Below are 18,638 nucleotides of genomic sequence, written 5' to 3'. Positions count from 1 at the left end.
CCTAAATATAACGCAGACCTCCCCACTTTTACTATGCTATGGCCATCTCTGGCACAGCCTGCCTATCTCTTGAAACATCCTTTAATAAATCTTACTTTTCCTAAATTTCGCTGATCTGTAATTCTTCACTGTGTCGGCAGAAAGAACCGAAGTCCCCTCCTTGCCACCAAGGCAATGACAGAATTAGACCACCTGACAGCGGTAACAAAGCCAGTCTGATCGAGGCTTAAACTATGCTTTTCCAAATTACCCATTTTCTATATAACACTTGCCAGGGATTTATAAAATTCTTCTGCTCTTGATCTGTAGAACCTGCCTTGCCTTCAAGTTTAACCTTCTCCACACTGTGCCACCTTTTGAAATGCTCCAGCTAGCCAGCCCTGGCCAAAAAAGATTTTGAAATTTGAAATTTTCCTGATCCTGATACGGGGGAGAAACAAGCTTTCCTCTACCCTCAAGGTTCTTCTGGTTGGTCTAACAGTCAAATAGACCTGAGACAGATTAGCAAGAATAAATAACCAAATTTAGTGCATACACACGTATGGGAACCCCACGTATGTGAGAGAGTCACAGACCCCACACATGAGAGGTTCACAGACAGAAAGGGAACAAGGGTGTATAAGACATCCTGAGCTAGGGATGAAGTAAGGTGTTTTGGGGCTTCAAGGGTCATGGCAGGATGATGAGAAGAACAGAACTTTAATAAAGGGAAGTTTGCCCTGCCCTATAGATAAGGTCAAAAGAAGTTATCTCTGACAATTTCTTATGGGCAAGGCCTCTGATTCAAATTCTTCTACACAGTCAAGGGTGCTGGATGGGGACAGAAGTTTCTCTTGAGCCTGCAGCTGAAGCTGCCTTTAGCTCTAAACAATCTGCGTACCACAACTTGGGGTGACTCCTTCTGGACTCTGTTACCTCTGTAAATTTCTTCGGCTTTTAATATCACCATAATGTCATTCACTACGCTATTTTTCCTCAGTCATGACAATTTGAATCTAGAAATTGAGCCACGATTCCATCTTTTTCCGAAGCTATGGCACGCACTTTGTGGTCATAGAAGTAAACTGTCACATTACTATACTGAAGACCCACATGAGTGAGAGAGGGACTTAGAGTGACAGCTCCTTGAATATGGTCTGTGGATAATACCACGAAAGGACACCAGGCATGATCATTTGTAAACCTCATAAGAAAAGCATTTCCAGTGCATGAAAGATTCTCATAGCACCACCTTCGAACTGAAGGGCGGTGCTATGTCCTCCATGGATTTTATTTATTTTTATTTTTTTCCCTTTATGGATTTTAAATGAGACTGGGGAATGTTGAAAACTTCAAATATTTATATGAAGAGGAGGAGGAGACAGTCACATGCTTTAATATTAATCCAAAACTATAGAATGCTTATTAAACATTAGCCAACAACTTGTCTCTGTCTCAACATAATATTTTATAAAGGTAAGTTGTTTAACGGTAAACCGAGGTAATCAGGTCCAGCGCATTGGATGTGCAATAATACAAGGGTGATGAAGAAATGGATAAGAGTAACTCGACCTACGTGTAGGAGAAAGCGAGAGAACTACTAAAGTCCAGGGACCAGGGACATTTCAAAACACCCGATTCACTCAATTCTATTCACTTACACGATTGTCTATAGAGTCTTTGCTCTCTAGACATGCATACAAATTACTTGCAAAACAAACTATGAAAGTTGAAGAAAATTGTTTTCTATCCTTTACGAGCAAAAAAAAAAGAGAAAGAAAGAAAAAATGTATAACTGGTATTCTACACAAGCACAGGAAAATCAAGTATAGTATTTTAAGCTATTATATAAAAATATGGTTATATTTACATGGGTAAGTACACATTTCCAAGTTTTTATTTAGAGTGAATATAACACTTTGTAAATAGAGTTGATATTAATAAAAACCATAAATATAATTTATATTATAGTAATTTCTTTTCCAACTTCTTTCAGAATAGCATACATATTTTTTAAGAAGGAGCAATTTAGATTTATTTTGAATATTTTTTTTTTCAGTTATGAAAACCTTGCCTACCATTTGAATGTGTACTGTAGGACTTATTCGTAAAAACACAGTTTAGTGGCTGAGGTAGGTTTGGGGTAGCTGAAATGAACCATACTTAGTCGGACAAAAAAGGACAAGAAGAGGCGTGTATGCCCAGTGGGCACAATTTCAGAGGTGCAGTAAGATCCAACTGTCCCCCAAACACCTCCCCACGAAAATTTCTACAGTACCTGGAATTTTATTTATTAAAGCCATTCTTTTTGGCTAACTCATTGCTGTTAAGCGGTCTTGGTTTAAATATATACACAGTGATAATAGTGGTAATAGCAGTAGTAGAAACAAGAACAGCAACAAGAGTAATAAAATATTAATACTCATCCCGACGGCTGGCGACACTTCCTTCCTCCATCGTCTCATGTCTCTTTCCCCATCATCACTCTCAGCCAAAGACTTGGCTTCGTATTTCAATGAGAAAACGGGAATGATTAGACGAGAACACCCACTTGCCTCCGCCACTGCATTTATCCACCTTGCTGTGTCTGCCGTCCTGTCCCCAGAGACAGACGAAGCTTACTGGTCTTAGCCACGGTCAACTCCAGCACTGCTTCCTGTCCTGCCCCCTTTTAAGGCTGTCCCTTCCTTCTCGCCTGCATAACCACTTTGGCCCCATCTGCTGAATCCTTCCTGTCAGCATACAACCATGCTGTTTTTTCTCCCATGGAAAGAATTTAAAAAGCTTCTTAATTCACAATGCCTTCAAGCTATGCCCCTCTCTGCAGGAAATACGAATGCTTGCTCCTCTTGCTCCTCTTTCATTGCCTCCTGAACCCATTCTAACTTGACATTCACGCCTACCATTCCACCTAAATGGCTCAGCCGAGGTCACCAACCACCTTTGCCTTGCAAAATCCAGTGACCAGTGATTCTATCCAGTGGGTTGATCCAGTGATGACATAGTTATGCTGTTTGAACTACTGACCTTTGACACACACAGTTAACCGCTCTGTCCTACCTCGATCACATTCTTTATTCACTTTGGGAACAGCACGCACTCCCAGTTTCCCTGCTCCCCATCTGCCCACGTCTCTGTATCCTTTGCTGCTTCTTCCTAATGGAAAATATTGTCGATCATTTAAGGGCCTCAGCACTGAGTCCTCATTACGTAAGGCTCCTCCTTCTTCTTGCTCTTGGTGATCTTGTCTACACTCAAGACTCAAAAACTATCTCTATGTCTCGACTGCATCTATCTATCTATATCTATCATCTATCTATCTATCTATCTATCTATCTATCATCATCTATCTATCTATCTTGAATTCAAGCTTTAAGTATCGCACTGCTTAATTGATTCCATCTTTGGTGTATCTGAAATTACATAACATCAGCTAAATAAAATTGAATTCTAGATTTCCCCCGGCGCCAAGCCTGCTTCTCTCATAGTCTTTCACATCTCAGGAATTATTTATTCCTTCCTTCCAGTTTCTTAGGCCAAAATCCCGTGCCTGTCTTTCTGCCACATGCCACATACATCAGGAAATCTCCTCAGGTCTGCTTTTATAGTTTTTGCAGAATCTGACTATGTCTCGTCACAATCCTCATCGCTGCCTTCATCTAAGCGACTATCGTCTCTCACCTGGGTTGCTGCGTTCTGTTTATGCCTGAGCCACACAAGCCTCCACATCCTACAATCTATCATCCACGTAACAGGCAGTCAAGATCGGCCTCCCATTCCTCTTTTCAACGACCTCCAATCTTCCTATTCCACTTCAGGATGATCTAGTTTTGTATAACCTCCATCGGCTTATCCGCACATATTCAAGACACACTGATCTTGTCTTTTCCCTAGAACATATTGTACCCACTCAGTCCTCAGGGCCTTGAAACGCTCTGATCTCTGAATGGAACACTTGCTCCCTAAATATTCGGTTCACTCGGTACCTCATTTTTGTCTATCATTTCCCAAATGTCTATTCAGTGTGGCTGCCTTATTTAAAACTGTACCTCTCTCCCCCGCTATACACGTACACCCCTATTTTTCTTTGCTACTTATTTTTTTTCTACAGAAACTGTCAGCTCCTGATATAATATTTATTTACTTGTAGCTTTGTTCATTTTTCTTTCCCCACTAGCATGTAAGTTTTATGAGGGTGATAGTTTTGTCTACTTTTGTTTATTGCTGTATCTGTAGGATGTTGGATAGGACTAGGACATTTTGCCAGCACTTGATAAATACTTTGGAATAATAGTAATAATAATAGTTACAACTATATTCCCTCTACTGTTCCTGATTTTTACAAGTTTATTCAGTCCTCCCAAAAGTCCCCTGGCAGATATTGTTACACTTATTTACAGACAACCTCAAAAAGCTTAGCGACTTGTCAAAGATAAAAGTAAATGGATATGGTGCCAAATTTGTAACCCAGATTGTGTGCGTGTGCACACACATGCATGTGTGCTTGTACAGAAGGGAGGAAGGAGCGGGGGAGGGGGAGAGAGGCGCAGACTGCTTCTCATCTAGACTCTTCTCATCCTGAATTGGCAACTTTCCCAATGGTGGGCATGTTGGTTAAAACACAGGCTACAGCCGTAACAGTCTGACTTCTAGCAGTTCCGCAGCAAATTTTCTTACAATTGTTCCTTTGTATTTATTTCTTCTGCTATATTTATTTTTCCTTTACACAGAAACAAAAATGGAGATTAAAGAACACATAAAGTATACTTTGTGGCATTCACAAAGTTGTAAGTACTATTGCTAACTTCTCCCTAGTGATTAGGAAAAACATCAATGTTGAATTGAGTGAATAGACAACAGTTGATCAGTGCAATTCGAGGTATGCATGTGTTTAGTGTTTATTTAAAAATAAAAGTGCCATTACTACTTTAGAGGCTTCCAAAATTACTTGCAAAAAAGTAACTGCAATTAAATAATTTAGTTATGGCTACATATGAGGATTAACACATTTTGTCAGGCTATGTCTTCGCCATAGGCTTTACTATTTTAATCTGTTATCCTCTACTTCATCATGAACTAAAAAGTATATATGATCTAAGGAACTATTTTCATTTCTGTTTTCTCAGCAGTATTTTAAATAATTTATGCCTTTAGTTATATTTGTTTTGAGAGTGAAATCCACTGCCCAATATAGCTTTTATGTCATTCTTTGTTTCAACAGTTTATATATTAATATCATGTATAAAACCCAAGTCTGTGAAATCCTGCAGCAATTATGCCAACTCAGCAGTATTTTGTTGGCACTCTTTTTTCTTTCTTTATTTCTTCTTTTGGGAACTTTACAATTTCTAAGACACAAAGAATATTTTTAAATCATTCTGAAGCTTCTGGGTTAAGATAATGGGAGGTACATCAACATGCAAATGATCTCCTAAATCTGCACCGCAATCACAAGATGGAGTATGGGGAAATAGAGGTGGTCCAGTAAAGGGGATGACGGAGGGGCAGGGGAGTGCCCCTTGGGACGAGGGTGGCAGCGGGGGGCCAGGGTGGGCAGTGGAAGCAATGGAAGGGATGGAGAATGCTCTTTGCTGAAGTCTTATGAGATGCCTCATTTGAAGGTTAAGCATAGGGTTGAAGAATTAGGTTTCAGACAAAAAATAAATATTAATGAAAGAGTCCTCTACACAACAACTCCTCTACAAATTAGTTCATCTTTACCTCCCCTCGGAATTCTTACACATGAGGGAGGGTCCAGTCTGGCCACTGGCTCCTTCCCTGAATACAGTCACATAAAACGGGTGGGCTGCCATTCCCTGCTTTTGCATTCATGGAGTTTCCTACCTAAGAGGAAGACATTTGGGGAAAAGAGTTGTATGTAGAGAAAACTGCAGCATAGGAAACTCTCTTTGATGCATTATGAAATTCTATTTTGTCATTCATTCCAGAAAGTGAGTCGACAACCAAGATTTTTCACGTTCATCGGGAACACAGCAGCACCATAAAGACTGAGTTGAAAAAACCAACCTCGATGTAATCAGACAGAGCTAGAGAATAGAAAGTAACTTTAAAAAACTAATAGTGAAATTAGATTCCTTGGAGACATATTAAAAGATACTGTAACCTTAAAAAGCAGGAAAAGGAAAATTAGAGAGAAATAAAGAATTCTTTAAAAACTATAAAAAATTATTATTAGTTCCAGTTTTTCTCCAAACAATAGCAAGATTGAATGATACAAGGTAGTATACAAAAGTCAATTGCTTTCCAATATTATCAACAATGGATAAGTGGAATTTGAAATTAAAAACTCAATATCATTTCCATTAGAACTCTAATCAATGAAATACTTAGGAGTAAATCCAATAAAATATATATAAGATCAATATGAGAAAACCTATAAAACCCAAATAAATAAATTCAGAGAATTAAATAAATTAAATAGTATTACACTTTCACAGGTGAGCAAATATTGATAAGATACCAGTTCTTCTTAACTTGATCTATAGAGACAACGTAATATGAATTAAAATCCAAAAAGTTGGTCTGGATATCGACCAACTGATTCTAAAGTTTATATGGAGAAGTCAAATATGCAGAATAGCCAAAACAATATTAAAGGAAAAAAAAACAAAGTTGTAGACCTGTCACTCCTCAACTTCAAGACGTATTATAAAACTATACTAATTAAGACAGTATGTTATTGATGAAAAAATAGACTAATAGATCAATGAAACAGAATAGAAACCCCAGAAATAGACTCACATTTACATACTCAACTGACATTTGACAAAGGTAAGACAATGAAACAAAGATAGTTTTTTCAACAAATGATGCTGAAAAACTGGACAAATCCATATGCAAAAAAATAAATCTAGACACAGACCTTCACGAAAACTGACTCAAAATAGATCATAGGCCTAAATGGAAAATGGAAAACAATAAAACTCCCATAAATTAACATAGGAGAAACCTGAATGACCTTGAGTTTGGTGATGACTTTTTACCTACACCACCAAAGGTATAGACCATGAAAAAAATAATCGATAAGCTGGATTTCCTTAAAATTTAAAACAACTACTCTGCGAAAGATAACGCCATGAAATAACAAGACAAGCCACTGGCAGAAAATATTTACAGACACCTCTAATAAATAACTGTTATGCAGAGATCTTAAAATGTAACAATAAAAAATCGAGCAATCCGATTAAAAAAAAATGAGTCGATGACCTTAACAGAAATCTTACCAAAGAAGATATACAGAGAGAAAATAAACATATAAAAAGATGTTCCAGATTATATGTTATGAGGAAAATGTAGGTAAACAAACAAACATCAAGACACAGCTACCCACCTATTAGAATGACCAAAAATCAAGAACAGTGACGACAACAACAAACACTGCTGAGGATGTGCACCAACAGGAGCTCTCATTCATTGCTGGTGGGAACGCAAGATTCTACGGACACCGGGGAAGACAGTTTGGCACTTTCCTACAAAACTAAACACGCTCTTAACATATAATCCAGCAATCACATTCCTTGGTATTTACCCAAAGGAGTTGAAATCTATGTGCCACACAAAAGCCCGTGCATGGATATTTATAGCAGCTTTTTCCATGAAGTGCATTAATAAGCTCAATATACATATTTTTACAATTAATTTATCTTGTTTTCATATTATCTTTTCAATTTGTGATTTGTATGCCTTTTATGAAACCCATAGATGCTAACACAATTGTGTATATATATATATATAGACATTATAAAGAAATATATAAATATGCATGCCAAGTACTTTTGATAAAGTTGCAAAAAAAAATTGGAAACCACTAGTTGATAAAACAAACTATATACTTTTAAAATATTTTTCTCCATTATTTTGACATCCATTGGTATAATATGGATAAGATTTCAAGCATCCTGAGAACAGAATTTTTTTAAATCCTATTTTTCTTTATTCTTTACCAAATCTAAGACTGTTCTACATATAGTATGAAGTCAAAATATATTATATGTGATTATGGTCATTAGAAGGTACAGTGTGAATGTGCTTCAGTGATAACGGACACTTAATGGTTTGAATTTTTGGTAACAACACTGTCACACCATAGTAACAATCGACTTTTAGATTTCTTTAGCCAGGAAGGAAGAATAAAAAAAATGTGTGTCTGATGTACAATGACGGCTGAATGCTTATTTAAAAGAACGAATAATCCACTCCATTGATGATGCTGATTTAGAATAGAATTCCTGACCTATACCTTTGAAAAGAATTTAAATTTTCTGAGGAAAAAATCTATTTCTAAAATTTTCTTCCATTATGAAAAAACTGTATACATAGCATGGATATATAGATATACATATAATGACATTTGTTCATTTCATGTATAATATGAAGAGGTTTTAGTTGTATTTAATGGGGAGAATGAGAAAAAGTATGTCTATCTTTGGAGAGTGGAAGCATGATGAATATTGTTTTCTATTACTATATAATGCATTTTAAACAAAGAATTCGGAAGAGTTAAAACAAATGCTGAGTAAAGGCATAATAAAAAGATTGCAATTTTAGTATCAGACAGGTTTTTAATCAGGACAAAATATTATAGAAAGGTTTTAATAATGATAAAGTCTTCAGTTCACAAGAAATATATGTTTTATAGATATTATAATATCAGAAAATAGATAACAGAGCATCTACACTTGTGAAAAAAAGTTCAGATAACACACATCACTGGTAGGTGATTTAATCTATGGCAAATCAGGCGAATGGAAAGATGACATAAAAAACCTAAATAAGGTAATTAATAAAGAAAGATGATAGATGATAGATAGATGATAGACAGATAGAGCTAGATAGATGATAGATATAGATAGATAGATAGATAGATAGATAGATAGATAGATAGATAGATAGATAGATAGATAGATAAAGAGAATACACTTATTTCCTGGTATCCTTAAGATATTTTCAGATATATTAGTCTATAGCAAAAGTTCAATAGAATCTAAAGTTAACTAATAGAAAAAACTCATAAATAAAATGCAACCAGGCACAGGTTATGGAAAAAATGCCATTTATAAGGCAAATTATATTTATTCAAGGGGATTCTTAGAAAACACTTTCATACAAAAAATAAACAATAGAAATATAAACAGAGCTTTGTCAGTAGACAAATATTGGCAGGACTTCAGGACTAGTGAGCATTTATTCAGTTGGAGATGTGCTTTTGTTGCACTGGTTGTTAAGAATATTGAATATTACCCTTGAGTATGAATATATTGTTTAGAGTTATAAAGAATGGACCAAAATAGCTAAATAGAAAGGCCCAAAGTGGTTACCTCTAAGAAATATTACTTGTAATATTGCACACCTTACACTTAGTACTTCTCCACAGTGCTTCAATTTTCATAACCTTGTAGCTAGATTGCTATAATAACTTTTTTAAAAAATCATTATGACAATAACCAAACTTCTGTTGTCCCTTTTCCTTCTGTATTTACTACATCGCCTTCTTTAAACTTTTCCTTTAGTATGTTTACTCTTCTCATAATTATTTATAATATCAATTCTCTTCTCAAATTATTTTCTTCTCTTTAACATTTGCTACTATTTATACTTAATAATATTCACTATTAAATTTTCCTTATTAAAATATTAGCTTCCATAATTCTGGGTTTTTTTGGCATAAACTCTAGAAATTTTTAAAATAATTTACTTTTGTAAATACTTCTAAACATGAACAAGTAAAATTATTCTAATATGTATTCAAAATTAAGCTAGAAGAAGCACTAAAAGTACTTAAATAGAAGATCTGGGTTTAGCCTTGGATTTTCCACATAAAGTCACTTTATTGTCACTTCGACTCTGTATCTGTGCTTCTTCTGCTGAGGAATAATAATTAATAATAATAACAACAACTATTGTATGGTGTTATTATAAAGATTAGACATTTTTATTCTTTGAAATTACTTGTAAAACACAAATTACCGGGTACCCTCTTACGATCAGATGCATATTATTTGTTTGAAACACACAGGTTAACACACAGCCATCCTTGGAGCGATGTAATCTTGTACACAATCAGAAACTTTAGAAGAACTTCTATGCCTTGCCTCTATTTGTCACTTTTGTCATTTACGTCAGTAGCCTATATAGTAAATTTCATCTAGTTGTGCTCCTGACAGCGGTCGCATCACATCACAGAATCTTCTAAACTTTGTTGACACCTACATCTCATTTTCTATTAAAAAAAAATGCCTGTTTCTCTCATCACACACAATCCATAGTTATCTGAAAATAAGGAGCCTGCTGCTGATGCTGGCAAAGGAAAGGAAGGAAGAATAACATTCTATTCTTCGCACGTGCCTGATCACCTTTCACAGACGTCGGATGCAATTGCCAGTAACAGTCTTACACTGACGCTCTGTACATGTCTATAGTTTAAGCTTTTACATTTTTTTTTTGTCAATTCTCCCTGCAAGAATGAGCTCATTCATGCATATATTAAAAACTATATGGTCCTTTATTCTGTTCTATGGAGATGATGTAAATGATTGCATGATTTTTAGGCCAACTGTTTTTGGTGGGATGAAGTGATATTCCTCTTTATTAAGTGGGCATTTAATTAATTATATGTGTGTCTGCTTTGAAAAATGAAATGGAGATTTTAGTAATTATGCATTCTTCTCAATATCAAGATGCATATGATTTCACTTATACGTGGGAAATCAATCTGAAAGCAACAAACATACAAGACAAAAACAGAGACTCATGAACACGGACAACAGTTTAATAGCTATTAGAGGAAAGGGAGGGAGATGGGGAGGTAGATAAGGGTAAAGTGAGTCAAATATATGGTGGTGGGAAAAAATTAACTTTAGGTGGTGAACACACAATGCAATATACAGATGATGCATTACAAAATTGTATACTTGAAACCTATATAATTTTATTAACCAATATCACTCCAATAAGTTTAATTGAAAAAAGTCAAGATGAATTCCTAGTCACCGAGACTTACCAAATCATCGTCTAGGAAACTGTCCTGGTAGGATAAGACATCCTTGAATTATACCAGTCGACTTATTTTCTGACTAAAAAGTTACCAAGTTGGGGAAAAGCAACAGTTGGTTTTCTGAATGAAGAATCGTTAGAGAATCACATAACACAATTCCGCTATGGGGAAACTATTATATCATCGTTCTGCATTCGTATTTTGCAGATTCGGAGTGAATCCTCATAGTTCTCTTGAGCGGCCAGTTTATCATCCTTACTTTTGACTTCTTGTAGGAGATCGTAAAATGGCTCTACATCTTTCATTTAACTATTTTTATTGTAATTCCTTCATGTCGTCATTACAATTTTAACACCTTATGTCACATTCATGTGTTTAAATGTTCATATTTCTGAGTGTCTCAAAAAGTCTTCTGGTTTTAGGTAAATATCGTCAGATAGATACTTTGAGTATTCTCCTTATGTCATAGAAGATATGACCTTGCTCACTGTGTTTTCATTGGCTGATGTTATTATATCTTTTACTTCTTACCCTCTGTAGTGTTTTGAGTTTTATGAGGAAAAAAATGATAGCCACAATTAATTATTAATTATTAAATTTTGCAATCTTGTATCTTCTTTGAGATTTATAAAATTTTAAAATTCATACATGAAAGGCCCTGGAAAGACCAATTATTAAACATATAAAAGTCATGTAAGGTTTTAAAATTTTGTCCCTCTAATATTTCTCAAGCACTTTTACTAGAAAAAAGTAGTTTATCTGAGATATATGTCCTCAGACCATGAGAGAGGAGGAACGGGTGTTCACATTATAGGCATATCCTATAATAAACCTCACGCATACATATATTGCATCAGCAAATGGCAATGCGTCTCTACCAATATGACTTCCACGTCCTGTGATTGAAACCCTAAGTTTGGGAACATTGCATCCAGAGGCATCTCTTAGAGCCAACAAGCTTGTTTTTCCCCTCGCAATGAATTTTCATTTAGACCCTTGCTCTTGCAAACCGACTATTATAACAGATTACAATGTGTATTCTTTGAATTGTTAACAGAAATAACACTTTTAAACAGTAAACTCCATTTGTAACTGCTTTAGAATTTCCTTTTAATGCTATAGCCTAAGGCTAAAAGTTTCACACAGTTTTCTTTAAATAACAAAAAAACAATAGTATTTCTCTGATCCCTAAACAACTGGAAGGGGGGTCACGTTGATGTCATGTGGATGTCACTTGGATAAATCACAGAGGAGCAGTGTACTCAGAAGAAAATCTGATAGCCACACAGCCAATTTCAAGGTATATTTTTTTCCTTCATTTCAAGATAATCTAGTTTATTCATTCTATTCTGTGTCCTGTGATGTTTTACTATTTTTATTTAATTAACAATTCCAAATTCATATGTAACTTTTTAATGTTTTATTTTTTCTTCTTCATATCTAAAAATAAGTCACGTTTGAAAGCAAGATGCATTTGGCCATGCATTTTGGACCTGGGCTTAAAATGTACATCAAGATGATTGTTTTTTAAAAATCCTTAGAGGATTATTAATTCCACAATGTTCTGGACATATTAACATGACATAATATCTGCTTTCTCCCATTTGCCCAGGATTATCTTAATTATATAAAGAGATAGGAGAATCAGGATTTCTGTGCACGAAAATATGCTATAAATAAATATTTATTAAATTGTGTTTAGTCGGATCAAACTTTTCGTATTAATAGAGCCGGTTCTTTGTAATATATAGAGGCCATCTCTATTTGTGATATATAGCACACAAAAGTCCCTGTGAGTTCAATAATGTGGGAATGCTTCATCTGTCCTTTCAAGCCTTTGAAAAGGGTTGTGTGAAGAGACAAGGGAAATCTCTTCTAGAAGGAAAGAAATCATGATCTAATACAAACCTCTTTTTATGTGCACTAATGCTTTGAACATTTGAAATCTATTATTCTATATGATTGTTAAAATAGCTATTTCATTATTAAACATTAAGGAAGTATGGGATAAATCCATTTTCCTGCAACCTTAAATAAACATCACCATTATAGTCCCTATACAGTCTGTGGTTTCATTGTTTAAAAAAAAAAAAAAATCCTAAATCACCAAGTCTCCCAGCAACACATAAAAAACATAGTTGTGTTTCAATTTAAATGGACTAGTAAAAAGAACATTCAACCATTTGGAACTGAAATATTCATGAGCTACTCAGAGAACAATGAAACTAAATATCTTCAGATGTCCTAGAGGAACAAGAGTCAAGGAAACAGAAGAATAACGAGACTATTCTATTTTAAACTCCTTTTTTCCTTTTTTTTTCCCCATTAGATGATAATATACAATTTAATCTTGCTACATTATGAATAGGATGTGACAAGCTCACCATTCTATGCTAAAAAATCTGTTAAAGCTTTTGACATGGTTTAATTCCATACTTTTAAGGATACTGGAACTTTAATTTGCCTTATAGTATTTAATCAAGTACTTAGAATTATGGAATTGTTTTCCTTCGTTTTCTAAGTAAACGCTAAAGAATATCTCAGGGCATAACTTTAAATAATTTAAAAAATCGACATCTACCCTAATGCACTATCTTAATAGGATAAAGACCTAGATTTTTGTAAATCATAATTTCTAGAATCTTTACAAATACTTTTTTCTGCAAACAATTACTCTCTATTTCTACATGGTTCTATTTTCCCATTTTTTAACTTTAAATTAGCTACACAGTTTTAAAGATTATCTACTTTAGGTAAAGACATAAAAAAGAAAGTTTGAAAAAGCATTTTATTACTTAGAACTTTTCATCAGACTGCAATTCTTAGTCGAACAGGATGATGTTAAGTGAAAAGCTGGTCTATTTGAAAATAATATGATTATGTGTATTTTTTCATTTCCTCAGTGACATTTTTTTTAAAAAGCGTACACGTGGAAAACTTTTAAATTTCTGTATTATTAAAGGTGAATTCATGAGTCTCCACTCCCCACACCCGCCCTCTTCCAAATCCACCTCTGTCTCTGTGATCTCTTATTTAGTCGATTTTACTACCATCTCCAAGTTCTCCAGATCAGTGACCTATGCATGGCCATATTAATGCTAAATCCTCACTGTCATTTTCCTTGATAAACCACATCATTCTCCCCACGTTACCTGCAACAGTCACAGCCACTAGCTCAAAGATTTATTCTCTGTCCAGAATAAAAAAGATAACGTCGGCAGCAAAGGTAAGTCGAGTGGGTCAGCAGTCTCCATTGCAAAATCGAAATTTCCTAAATTTGGGGTTCCTTGACACAACCCCATTGTGTGGGAAGCACCCACCTGGGTCTGCTTCTGCTTTGACCTTTTGGGACCTGGGAGGCAAGGAAACATGAAGCAAACATGAGGCTGCCTGCTGTGCGGTGAATAACAGTCTTTTGTCTCAGATCCAGGAGCTTCCTATCTTTTGCCAGCTTCCATGAAACTGCAGCCCGGTCACTTGTTAGTTCAGAAGAAGAATGTGTTCTCGGATCTTAAATCAGGCAGCCACTCAGTCTTTAATGATGGGGCTTACTCAGTGAAATAAAACTGGCCAAAATGTTTCTCTACAAACTGAAATTTAGGGGCCAAGAGCCTGAGTTCAAACCCGAATACTGTCACTTACTGTATAACTTGGGCAAGTTGCTTACACTACAGGCACCTCACTCTTTCATATATAAAATAGGTAATGCATAAGTATGCTATTGACTTGACATTGTCTATGTGAGAAATAAATAAGTCAGTTCACGAAAAATGGTTCCTATTACACATAAAGCATTGCTTACTATGTAATAAGCACCTCACTCTTTCATATATAAAATAGGTAATGCATAGGTATGCTATCTACTTGACACTGTCTATGTGAGAAATAAGTCAGTTCACGAAAAATGGTTCCTGTTACACATAAAGCATTGCTTACTATGTAATAAGTTTTTAATACATGTTAATTATTTTATTATTAGGCAGTAGTAGCAACCGGTATAGTAGTAGGTTATGACTATTGTTTTCATAGTTTACAATTTCCCTGTAGGGAAGCATCTATGTTACTTTCACTGAGAAAAATCTCACTCACAAATAGATGCCCCGAAGGTGAGTTTTCGATAAACAGGAAGCTGAGTTCTGAGAATCCGAGGAAACTTATGAGTCATTTCTTCTAAATTTGAAATATAATAGACCTGTCAAACTGGGCTGGAAAAGTTTACATTTCTTTTCCAAAATCTCAACTTTTCTCCAAGCAATAAGCTCACTAGAAACAAACAAATTCTTCACAAATCTATTCAAGCTAAAAAGTGCTTTTGAGTATACAAGAGAAGCAGAAAGAGGCAGAAAGACAGAGTATGACCATGACACATGAAAACCAACAAGGAAAAAAGAGACAGAATAATGTTTCCAAGATTAACTTCTTTGAAAGATTTTAGCATGAGGTTTATAATGTGTATGTTTATCTTCTTTCAGTTAAAATTAGCTCTTTACTCTTCACTGCACTTAATGGAATAGAAGAGATTTTATATTTTCATAAAGCAGGTCTTATGATTTTGCTACCCAAACATCAGATGTTCAACATACCATTTATTCTTAGAAATATTTATGTAACTTTAAGGATAACATTCGAACTGTTTTATAGCAAATATGAGGACAGATTAATGTGAGCAAAGTACTATAGAAATAAGCGGAAAATCATGATCAAAGTTCATGGACCAGTCAGACACACAGTGGTTCTGGGATCCTGTGTTTGATCCGCATCATCATCTTTAAGTACTTTTTTAAGTTCAAGTGTATACACTTTACTTCTCTGTAAGTTCACTAAGAAAATATAAAGACACAATCAGTTTCTTACCAAAAGTAATATGAAGCACACAATAACACCACCAAAAACTACACACTGGTACAAGCAAAATTCTTCATTGTCATTATGCTCACTTTCTAACTTACTTTGCATATGACCCCAACTCTCTACCTCCACTGAAATTCCCTTAGGTTAATTACCCTAAGAGCAGCCTGAATCATCCTTTCCTACTTATGATTGTCAGAAAACTAAGAGTTTTTCTTTGAATTCCTTCTATTCACTAATTTTCCAAACGCTGTCTTATAACAAGTCCCAGATGAGGAGGAATATAACATAGTTGGATAAATAATACTAAAATCTTGTCAACTTTGATAAATTTGATCTATCGAATACGGTGCTAAAAAAAAAAAGTAGAGCCATAGCAAATGAAATAGATTAGCATTAGAGAAAATCAGTGACATAAAAAGTTGGTTCTTCGAGAAGATCTAAAATTGTTAAACATCTGGATAGACTAATGAAGATAAAAGAGAGACAACAGGGATTATCCAAATTAGACGGGAAAGAGGAAATATCCAAAGAGGGATATCCAAATTAGACGGGAAACTGCTGATTCTACATATGTAAAAAGTTAATATGGGATGGACATACAGAACGACACCATGCCAATAAATACTACAACCCGGATGCCAAATATAAATTGCTTAGTGGATGCAAATGATAAAAAATAACCAAAAGAGATAGAAATCTGAATTACATCTGTTATTAGAGAAATGGTACTTGAAATTTAAAAATCTTCCTACAAAGAAAATTCCAGCCCCACATGTGTTCACTGGTTAGCTCCATCAGACATTTAAGGAAGAAATTGTATCAATCCTATACAAACCATTTCAGAATTTAAAATAAAAACAAATATTTCTCAGCTTATTCCATGGAACCACTATGACCTTGATTCCAAAACCAGACCAGGACATTACTAGCAAAAACACAAATAATTATTATACATATACCCCAGTCTACCTATTTGACACCTTTACAAATAGATAATATAGATAAAATTTCTATCTAGCTATCTATCTCCCCATTCACTGTTCACTGTTAAAAAATAAAATCTAAATTTGGAATGAATCTTTGTTTTTATACCAAATATCTTCTAATAGAAAGTTGTTTTTTTTTTTTTTTAATTTTTTTTAAATTTTACCTTTTGACCACCTTCACTCATCCCTAGCACAACTCCCACCTCTGGCAACCACCAACCTGTACTCTGGTTTTCGTTTGTTCGTTCGTTTGTTTGTTCGTTTGTTTGTTTGTTCGTTTGTTTTAGATTCCACATTTAAGAGAGGTCACACGGCATTTGTTTTTGTCTCACTTATTCCACTTAGCATAATGCCCTTGAGGTTCATCTACGTTGTGGAAAATGACAAGATTTCATTCTTTTTTTATGGCTGAATAATATTCCATTGCATATAAAGAATGCCTCAATTCCTTTATCCATTCATCTTTCGATAGACATTTAGCTTGTTTCCATAGCTTGGATATTGTATAAAGAGCTGCAATGAATATGAGAGTCCATACATCTTTCGAATTTGTGGTTTTTTTCCCTCAGAGATGTATGGAGTTTTACATGTATATTCTTTTTTAAGCAATTATATTTAATATAGTTACATTATATTGCTGATTTTCAGTGCCCGGTTGCTGTTGGAGCCTGACGTTATCAGAACCGAATGGAGGTATTAAATCATTTTCTAAAAAAGGAATCCCCCCCATATTACTTTGAAAATCACATAAAAGTATTTCAATATTTAAATGAAAAATGAATAAGAAAACATTTAAAAGCTAGTTTGTAGATGAAAACAATCACTTGATAATAACAAAAAATATCAAGTCATCAAATGACAGATACTGAATAGGTAATAGATGTTTCTAGAAGGAAAACCCAATACATATAGCATGCCTTTGATACAATCATTCTCTCTGAGAACTAGGAAAAAATATCCCAGTAAAATAATCTTTGTCATAGATGTGTTCTGACAAGCCATATGTAAGAAAGAAGCTGCAGTGACAAAATATCCATGTTATTTTCACTTTTAAACCTTGAACCTTTGAGCTCACCCCTAGAAAACTTAGAGTAAGTTTTTCTTCAGTAATAAATACCAGCGTAAGGAGCAAAACTTTCTACCTTGAATGGGTCTTAACAATACCTTGGCAACATCTTAAACTTCTAACATATGGTTCATTTACATGAAGAGCATCTTGGCAGAATATTTTTATATATCCAAACTTCAAAGATGATGAGAAGACAAACAACCTAACCCACGAGGTGATTAATACATTGTAGACAACCATGATCGATCGCCCAGAACACGTTCTTCTGTCAAATTTCTCCTGGTAAAACATCAGTGCCAATGCGGCTTTTTGCGTGTGTGATTTTGAATATTCTAACAGCTTCATTTCCTTGGGTAAAATGATTAGTGTATTATAATTAGCATATATCCTTGGGTTGACTACCATGAAAATAAACATAGTATACACTAGAATGTAAACTACTACAATTTAATCCTATTTTCATTTCTTTTATTTAAAAGTTTACGGAGGTGTAATCTTATGTTGAAATATACAGGACAATGTAAATACTAGCAAATACACAAATTCACCTATAAAAATTTTGACAAATGTACATATTCCAATCAACAAATTTCTGAATCATGAGTAGAAATTACTGTAATTGACAAATACATCCCTGATTTATATATTACATAGTAATTTAATTTTCACTGTTCTATAAGCTTTTTAACAATGTTAATTACATATTTACCTATAACATTGAATATACTCAATCTCTGTT

Source organism: Pteropus alecto, unplaced genomic scaffold (genome assembly GCF_000325575.1).
Source record: "Pteropus alecto unplaced genomic scaffold, ASM32557v1 scaffold17, whole genome shotgun sequence".
NCBI classification, from domain to species: domain Eukaryota; kingdom Metazoa; phylum Chordata; class Mammalia; order Chiroptera; family Pteropodidae; genus Pteropus; species Pteropus alecto.
The sequence above is the reverse complement of the archived record's forward strand: the minus strand, read 5'-3'. Positions refer to the sequence as shown.